Source organism: Alosa sapidissima, chromosome 5 (genome assembly GCF_018492685.1).
Source record: "Alosa sapidissima isolate fAloSap1 chromosome 5, fAloSap1.pri, whole genome shotgun sequence".
Classification (NCBI taxonomy): Eukaryota; Metazoa; Chordata; class Actinopteri; order Clupeiformes; family Clupeidae; genus Alosa; species Alosa sapidissima.
Genome location: NC_055961.1, coordinates 20,991,711 through 21,001,189, shown reverse-complemented (window position 1 = coordinate 21,001,189; position 9,479 = coordinate 20,991,711). Strand labels below are relative to the sequence as shown.

Genomic DNA, 9,479 nt, shown 5'->3' with positions numbered 1-9,479 from the left:
ATTAACTATATAAAGACAGAGAATATGTGCATGTGTGAAAAAGTGTGTGCGTGTGTGTGTGTGCGTGCCTGTATCTACGTGACGTTGTTAATCTCCAAGTGCATATCCATCCTCACTAATCCTCGGACGTGAGATGGCAGAGTTTGCAACATGTCGCTTTGGGATGGATCTGGATCGAAGGCTTCATCTCAGGCGCATGCTTGTGAATACAGTTTATGAGAGCGTGCCTTTCTGTAAATGCAGGAGTGTGGCAAAGTATGACTGTCTCTCCTACTCCTCAATCTGCATTGTACTCTATAAAAGTTTGTGCAGGAAGTTGTGTACAATGTTCGGATTAAAAATTAGAGCGTGAGACTGCGTGCAGGCTAGTCTCCTTGAGGATGTGCCCCATCTACAGTTGTGTAATACTCTGTCAATCACTCTACAAATGCCACCATATGTTTTCAGGTGTCTTTGTCAACATCATACCCACAACAACAAATAGTAAAAAGATTTTCTTTTTTTCATTCCTGATGGTTTGGCAGGTAAAGCAAGAGTCTGATGGGTTATGAGACCACTGAATCTTAATGAGTTGTTGGAATCGAATGGAAGTTTTTATTTACTGATTACAGTGAGACTTTTCAATGCTCTCCTAAAGGACCTCACCTCCATTTTCACCCCAGCACATTTACCTCTTGAATCTTTACCAACCACTAACCCCCTCGAACCCAGCTGCACTGAGCAATTCTCTGAAATGTGAGTTATTTTAACACTGACAGATGTTTCCGGAGGCAAAAATTGGTGACTTTCATAGAAAGAGTAAGAACAAAGCATGCAAAAACATATCTTTGCATAGCTTTGCATCAAGAATGTTGGCATAATTTATTCATAATTGGTGATTATGTATGACCTGAGACTGGCGCTCTGATCTGAAGAGGGAGAGAACAGTATGGTTAAAATTCTTTTAATCATATCCTCTATTACTCCGCAAAATATGTAAATCAGTGTCAAGTAATCAGGACTTCAAACGACGTCCCCCTGGAGAGTTTTTAGGAAACATAATGTAAGCTGTTCTCAATCCAGTGAATTGCATATAATTATCTTATTTTGCACTCGGAATCTTTATTATTACATGCTAAAATCTGATCCCGGTCAGTTTTTGAAAAAAAAAAAAAGAAGAAGAATTACGGAGCCTGGGAGGTGTCATTGCAAGATATTTTTGTATATTGAGACAATGTGCGCTCATTTTAGTAAGTTTTGTGCTCATTTGACTAAATTGTGGTCTCATTTTACTAGATTGTATGCACAATCTAGCATAGATTGTATTCACAATCTAGTATACTGTGTGCCCATTTTACTACATAGTTCTCTCGTCGTTACTAAACTGTGGTCTCATTTTATTAGATTGTGCACTCAATTTAGCAAATTGTGCACACATTTTCATGCACACGATTTACTAAATTGTGAGCTCATTTTACAAAAATTAAAATGAGAGTACAATTTAGTCAAATGAGCACACAATTTAGTAAAATGAGTGCACATTTCCTGGATATACACCAAAAAATATCTTGCAATGACCCCTCCAGGGTTCCGTAAAGAATGGCAACCCCATGCATCTACTTTTTCTCCATCTGATTCGTTTTTTTCTTGTGGTTTGCTTCTGCCTTTTGCCCCAGTGCTACTTTCCTGGACTCAAGACCTGCAGCGTGCCTTCAGTAACCTTCACTGTTGTTGCCTATCGTTCATTCTGCCCAGTGTCTTTCCACACATCCAGCTCTGACAGTGAAAAGCCGCTGTAAAGCTCTCCCCTCCTCTCCTGTCTTTAAGGGAGATCTGGCTCCTCTCATTAGGGCTTCAGCTTGGCCGTTTTACCCCCGACTGAGGTGACAAGGCTTAGTAAGAGTTTTACATCGCCCCACATCGATCTGCAGATTATCTCGTTCCCGAGCCCCACCTCTCCACAAGGGTCGTCTCAGAGGCAAAAAAAAGAAGGAGGGGGAAAAACAAATGTGGGAAAAAGGTCTGGAGATATCCCACAATTCCCTGTTCTTTCACGCACGGGGGAGTGGAGATCAAGTTGGCGCGAGAGTGAGCTTGATATCTCATTCTGTTTGTCTTTTAACCCTTAATGGGCTCCCCGCTGTGGACGACGTGGCAAAATTCCCGCATACAAAGCGTCTGCAAATAGAGTCCTCCTCAAGCCACAGATGAAGCCTTTTAAACCCGGGGCCTGGTCGCTGATTGACTTCACGCAAAACTGGCACCCTGTTCATCATCATCCTACCCATACTTATGACTGCCTGTCTGTGAGTCTGTTGAAGGGAGGTTACAGGTCAGACTGCAGTGCTTGCACACTACAAATCCGACAGGAAACGTAAATGACTGTGGCACCATCTTGTTAATTACTCACCTCCCTGCCTACTGCATGTTTAATGACTTTGTTGCAACTGTCCAATTGCCTTTGCGTCAGCAGGCTGCAGATACTTTCTCAAAATGTAAACGATAGCAAAAGTTATTACTTCACGGACGAACTGACCAATAAGTACGGGGTAACTTCTCATGTCTCATTAGCAAAAGTTTTGGAAATACCGGTTTCCAGATATGCTTCTCCGGACTCAAGTCTTTGAGCAAGCGGAGGACCACGTGAACGGTTAGAGGCAGTCTGGCTTGAAAAGGTTTGAGCATCAGAACAAAGGCAGCGCCTGCATCTGATCTGAGGGAAGGTCAGGGAGTTTGAAGTGGCAGACATCGGCAAGTAGTCCTTTGAGAGCGCCTTTTGCAGCCCTTTGGACATCTTTTCGAGTTGGGGGAACTTCGGCTTGCAAAAGCCGATATGATGCAAAGGTGACTCAACGGCAGCCAAGAGAGCTTTAGCCCTGGCTCTCTGTGTGTCGATCGGCCTGATTAGCCGTCGGGTAAGCAGCTCCAGAGGCAGCTGATCCAGGTGAGATCTCATCTGCGATTTCCTCACGGCATTCTCTCTCCCTCTCTCTCTCTCTCCCTCTCTCTCTCCCCCTTCCTCTCTCCCTCTCTCCCCCTTCCTCTCTCCCTCTCTCCCCCTCTCTCTCTCCCTTCCTCTCTCCCCCTCTCCCCCCCTCTCTCTCCCTTCCTCTCTCCCTCTCCCCCTCTCTCTCTCCCCTCTCTCTCTCCCTTCCTCTCTCCCTCTCTCTCTCCCCTCTCTCTCCCCCTTCCTCTCTCCCTCTCTCTCTCTCCCTTCCTCTCTCCCCCTCTCCCCCTCTCTCTCTCCCTTCCTCTCTCCCTCTCTCCCCCTCTCTCTCTCCCCTCTCTCTCTCCCTTCCTCTCTCCCTCTCCCCCCCCTCTCTCCCTTTCCCTCTTTCCCTCTCTCTCTCTTCCCCTCTCTCCCTCTCTCTCTCTCCCCCTCTCTCTCTCTCTCTCTCCCCCTTCCTCTCTCCCCCTCTCTCTCTCTCTCCCGCAAAGAATGCTTTGATTCCCTTCATCTTGACAGCTCAGAGAGTTGATGGAGGAAATCAAAACAACTGCACCGCGAGTTACAAGTATCAGACCCACAATTTCATGTTCATTTTCATATGGGAACAATAATGAGTTAACCAGTCGTTTATGAAAACCAATCTGTGAATGAAACACATTTTATGTAGTTAGCCTGAAGGAGGTGCCTCCTCTGTTCACTCGTACATCATTCAGCATTGATGGAAATTTCACACACTTCATTCTGCATGTGTGAAACGAGGGTGTAGTTTTGATGCTTTTCACAGTAAAGAGTGAGAAATTCTGCTCTGAGGCACTCGTCTTGACTATAAAGTGAATATCCATATCTGCATGGTTGCACGGACATATGAGGGAGTGGGTGTGTGTGTGTGTGTGTGTGTGTGTCTGTGTGTGTGTGTGCATGCATGGATTTAGAGCATGTCTGTTTATGTGATATTGAGACACACAGAGGGAGAGCAAGAGAGAGCACAAGGAGGAACGTGAGTGTGTGTGTGTGTGTGTGTGTGTGTGTGTGTGTGTGTGTGGGTGTGTGAAAAGAGAGTATCAGCGCCAGGCTGGATGTAATGAGAGCAGAACTTCTATCATTCATACTCGCCACTTTTTCTGATTCCCTCTCGAGCGGTCAGTAGTCCTCCCGTAAGAGCCCTCTCCGCCTCGCCCCCCAAATCCAATAAAGCAGAGGAATCAGTCCTCTAACCTCTCCGCTCCTCATCCCTCTGGACAACCCCCCCCCCCCCCAAGCCCCTACTGCCTCTCCTCTCCATCCTCCTCTGCCATCCAGCTCTCCTCTCCACCAGGAGAGAGAGAGAGAGAGAGAAAGAAAGAAAGACTGAGAGAGAGAGAGAGAGAGCAAGAGAGACGGGGAGAGAGAGAGAAAGAAGGAAAGAGAGAAAAACAGAAAGAGAGGGACCAAGAGAGAGAGAAAGAAGAAAAGAGAGAGATCAAGAGAGAGAGAGAGAGAGGGTGAGAGAGAAAGAAGAAAAGAGAGAGAGAGAGAGAGAGAGGGTGAGAGAGAAAGAAAGAAAGTAAAAAAGAGAGAGAGAGAGAGTGTGGCGGTCTCCGTCCCTCCATGGGATCAGTGGAGCCCCCTCCCCCTGTAGCCGCTGTAAGCCCGGCTCTGCTGCTCATCCTCTCTCCCCTCAGAGCTCCGCTCCGCTCCTGGGTCCCTTCCCAGTGGGCCCGTTCCTCTGCAGACTGTCAAAGCAGCAGCAGCAGCAGCAGCAGCAAGTCCACAGAGCGCCTCTTGTGCCGCCTGGCACTGTCACAGTCCCTCACAACCAAATCTATGCAGCCGGATTTAGTTTGGAGTTGTCTTCTTTCATTTCGTTCTGTTGCTTGACACAGTCTCTGCAACAAAATCAATGTAGTTGGGAATGTTTTCCTCTGCCAAGGAGGTTGTGTTTTACACTGTTTGTTGGGTTTGTTTGTTTGTATGTTAAATGGATTATGCAGAAACTACTGGTCCTGTTTTCATTAAACTTAGTGGAAAGGGGCGAACTGGGGCCAAGGAAGAACCTGTTACATTTTGGATTGGTAAGACTCACAAGGCACTTGCATGAATGTAATCAAGTCAAGTCAAATTTATTTATATAGTACATTTTATACACAGAGGTAATTTAATGTGCTTTACATTAACAAAAGCAGACAGTAATAACAAATAAAAGCAAGGGCAATAGCCAAAGAATAGTTTAAAAGGAAAATATCATAATAAAAAAACATAAACTGGCTACAGTTGGGGCCTTTTTAACGTCATCCGAAAGTTCGTTCCAGAGCTGAGCCGCATAGCAGCTAAAAGCTGCTTCACCATGTTTAGTTCTAACAGCTGGTTTTACTAACAGGTTTTTCTCCTAAGACCTGAGAGGACGAGAAGGTGTGTAGGCCTACTGCTGAAGCATGTCTGATACTGTAGGTATTTAGGTCCTGCTCTATTGTAAAAAAGTGCTTTAAAGTCAATTCTGTGACTTACTGGAAGCCAGTGCAGGGACTTAAAGGACAAGTTCGGTATTTTACACTTAAAGCCCTGTTTTCAAATTGTTTCTGATAAAATAGAACGGTTAAGATTGAAATTTGGACATATGCTGCTGGTCTGAGAATTTTCGGTTTCTGTGGTAGCGCCACCCCACCTCCACAATGGCTGCATAGGTGCACTGGAACAATCCTTCCTAAAACGCATTAAACTTTCGTTTAAAAAGACGTGAAACTCACCGAGTGGTCAGGGGTGTTCACTGATATGCTCACACAAAAATCGCTGCAAAAGATGCTTTTGGAGTAATTGGAGTAACAGAGCTGCCAACTCTCACGCATTGGCCGTGAGACACACGCATTTGATTAGTTTCACACGCTCATGCGCCACACCCCCGATTTCTCATGCTGAAGTGTCAACCCGGTCGGTCAGATGCCTGAAAAATGAGTTTAGCCTATCTATAGATCTACCTGTTGAGCTACTGATCGACTACTTATGCTTTCAGAGTATGGAAGAATATTAGACTCAAAAGTTTTGTACGTGTGTATCACGTTTTGAAACTGTAGAAATTATTTGTAACTGTAAAAATGATCTGTACAAGTAATTGTCAACATCACAAATATGCCCTACAGTTACAAATCTATTCTACGGGTACGGATCGGTTTTACAGCTACAAATCATCCTACAATTAAAAATATTTTACAACTACAAATATATTCTACAATTACACATCAATATTCTACGCACAAAAAGCTGCTCTACAGTTACAAATCTTTTCTACAGATTTGTCAACCTCCGCCTCATCTGGTCAAACCACTCTTTTAAAAATCATCTGCAACAAAAACAGTGTGCCCTGTTTGGAATACTATTGTGCACTGTACCATAGTCATGATGTACTTTATTCTGTCAGTTGTTTTCCTCCATTTACAAATTTACCTTTGCAAAAAGAATGTGAGAGGATGTGTCATGCTTGCCATGTTTAAATTGCCATGCTTGAACATTAATACCTTAGGATCCATCAGAGATGAGACACCTTGTGGGAACAGAACTCTAGCCAGTTCTGGCCGTTCTGTTATCATTGGGAGCACCCCAGTATCCTGTAGCCCTCTTTTAAGGCCTGCTTTTCCCGTCTGCCTATGACCTGTTAAACGCATCATAACAACAATATTTTAACCTTATGAAGAACACCTACCTTCCTTCCCCCAACCTTCTAAATCCCATATTGCTATGAAGCATAGTCATGTTATACACCATTTGGAAGCTTGGACACTTGGGAATCCATACATCATAACCTTTTTCATGTCATCTGTATAGTGCTTTTGATTTTACTCATTTTGAGTAGGCCTAAACTGTTCGCCAAAGGCCATCATCTCTGGCCCCAGGTTGATAAAAACAAAAGCAAGCTCTGATTTAGCCTAGTCTACTGTATGACTTCAACGAGGTGATCTTCAGTTTCGTTCTTCTTACAGTATCTCACTGCCACTGCAACGCCTTTGAATGCACTCCACTGCCCTGTTTACAAATGCTACAGTGGACTTAAACTGCCACCTTGTGGCGATAAGTTGTAATACATTTCACACAGCTGCATGAATCACAGAAAACACGAAAGAAGTGGCCACTTCTGAATGGGACCCACTGTATGTGGTAACAGTCAATATTTTTTTTCAAATGTGCTTCATAAACATACAATCCTGCACTGTGAAAACAAAAAACATCTTAATTATACATCTCCCTTCACCCAAATACAATAATGAAGGTGAAAGGAAGTTATTAAGCCTTAATGGTGCTTCCTAAAGGGGGTATTGTCAAACCTGCTACTAAAATTACAGCATGAAGAAAGTCAAGGACACGCATGCCAGCTTCCACTCATCCCAGTATTAGATGACTGGTCTTAAATGAAAATGTATTGGCTGTGTTATTTCTTTTTTGTGGGATGTCCAATTTATATGTAGAAATGCACATTTGCAAAGGTGACTTAGTACGTTGTCGTAAAAGAGGTTCTCCTTTTGATTTTGCACTGCCAATGTGTCTCTTGTGAGAAAAATAGTGAGGATTACTGGTGTAGGTCCATGATTTATTTTATAATTAATGAATGATTATAAGCATGAGGCTCTGCCGTTTCCTCTTTTGTTTTAAATATATATAAATCAACACGTAATACTATTTTTACAGTACAAAACAACTGTATTCTGGTATCTAATAGTTTGTGAGGGGAAAAATATGTAAAAACTGTCAGTGAAGTTTATTTTAGCAGGACAGCAAGACTCAATGGCACCTTCTGAAAGTATTCTGAAAACAGGGGTAATGTTTGTACTTATTTTGCACAAAAAACAAACAGACTTTGCTTACCTCTTCTGGAAATGGCATGTGAGTACTCAGTGAACTAGACTCAACTCACTGGTACAGAGGAACTCTAAATAGTCCAGGTCCTGAGGCTGCCTTTGAAGAGCCTGTTCCAGTCTGGTTTTCAGCCTCTCTAATAACCTGCCAGTGTAGAGAGTAACTATACATTTATCATAGATAATGATCTATCACTGACAGGAACCAACAAAAACGTTTGAAAATAAACTGACTTTTTAAGATAGAATAGTAGTGATTTCTCTTTAACTTTTACAAAATATAAAACATACACATCCGAGGATGTTGTTTTAAGTAGGAATACTGCCGTCAACAAGTTCAAAAGGTATGCTTTTTGAAACTCACATCGGGCGGCGACCTATTTTCATAGACAGTAAAATATATTTTATGACCCACCTGTGCTTCAGAAGGAGGCAGCAACTGGGGATCCATAAGAAACTGCTTACACAGAAGAAATAGATACATAGACAGATTAATATGATTGTCTACCAATGCCCAGCACTGTATTTCTGTATTATTTATTTTGCACCTTATGATCAGTCATGAAGAACCATCAGAAAATGCCAACATAGCCTAGCTGATGTTGACACCAGTTGGTATGTTTTGTCACACATATCAATGGATACTTATTATTAACTTATAACTAACTCCAGAGCAATCTGTTGAGCATCAAACCTACTACGGTTTTTCTGCAGTAAAGAGTTTCTGTTACCTACTATAAGAGTTCGTCAAGTCCAAAGTAGCACCTCACAATCTGGAGGTAGACCTGGCATACGAGGCCTAATGGTTAGCACACCTCTTGATAATAATGCTAGCCGCCTGCCTCTTTTTGCTGAGCCTACCTTATGACCGACTGACAAACTCCCTTAAAACTTTGACCGCATTTGTTACAAACTTGAAACAAAATGTCTTCAAAAGTATGTTGAGTGTTGTTATTTATTTCCATCCACACACTACATATCCGTTAGCACTTGTATGCTGCTTAAACTGACAGACTGATTGAGTGGGATTTGGCTAACTAGCGGTAGCTTGCTATATATAATAGTTATTTGTCTGTTGCCCACATTAGTTGCCATTGATTGATCTCACCTCGTTGTTCCGTATATCAGGTACACTGGCTGTATTAACAAGGAATAGTGGACATAGAACATGTCTGTGTAGTGTAGGCTACCAACATACCTCAAGGAATACAGGAAACTAGCGTGCTCCAAACGTAGACTCCAGGTTTGGTTGCACCCACAGACAACGACGGCGCTGCTCCGTGATTGCTCTGTGATTGGTTAGTGAACTGAGATTCATGGTTGGCTAGCCAAACCTGAGGATCGCCATTGGCTATTCAACAGGAAGCGCCAGAACAGTCTCAAAATGATTTGTATACTTGTAGAAAATACTTGTGCGAGCAGCAGAAATTTGTAATGGCAAAATAGTTTCGTAATTGAAAGACAGCAACTGTGGAATATTTCATACCTGTGGAATATATTTGTAAGTGAATGACATATGAGTAATACTTAAAATTGTTCGTGTTATTTTTTTGTTAAATCACAAATCATTTTTAGTTACAAATCCTGTTACACACACACACAATACATATGAGACACTTTTCATCCCAAAGGTGGTGCAAAAGTCTGTACACCTGTAGAAAAGATTTGTAACTGTAGAGCAGCTTTTTGTGCGTAGAATATTGATGTGTAATTGTAGAATATATTTGTAA

General features: G+C 42.7%; 1 long non-coding RNA gene across 2 annotated transcripts; it reads right to left on the bottom strand.

Moving 5' to 3' along the window:
• Positions 1-6,186: 6,186 nt before the first annotated feature.
• LOC121709277 lies at positions 6,187-9,221 on the bottom strand. 2 transcript variants are annotated; one of them, XR_006031890.1, is made up of 5 exons: positions 8,948-9,218; positions 8,165-8,206; positions 7,760-7,894; positions 6,418-6,551; positions 6,187-6,242 (listed from the first exon to the last, which is right to left on the bottom strand). It is a non-coding gene; the product is annotated as an uncharacterized LOC121709277 (long non-coding RNA). The 2 variants fall into 2 exon arrangements; XR_006031889.1 differs by lacking the exon at positions 6,187-6,242 and having other exon boundaries at positions 6,249-6,551; positions 8,948-9,221.
• Between the last annotated feature and the right edge of the window lie 258 nt (positions 9,222-9,479).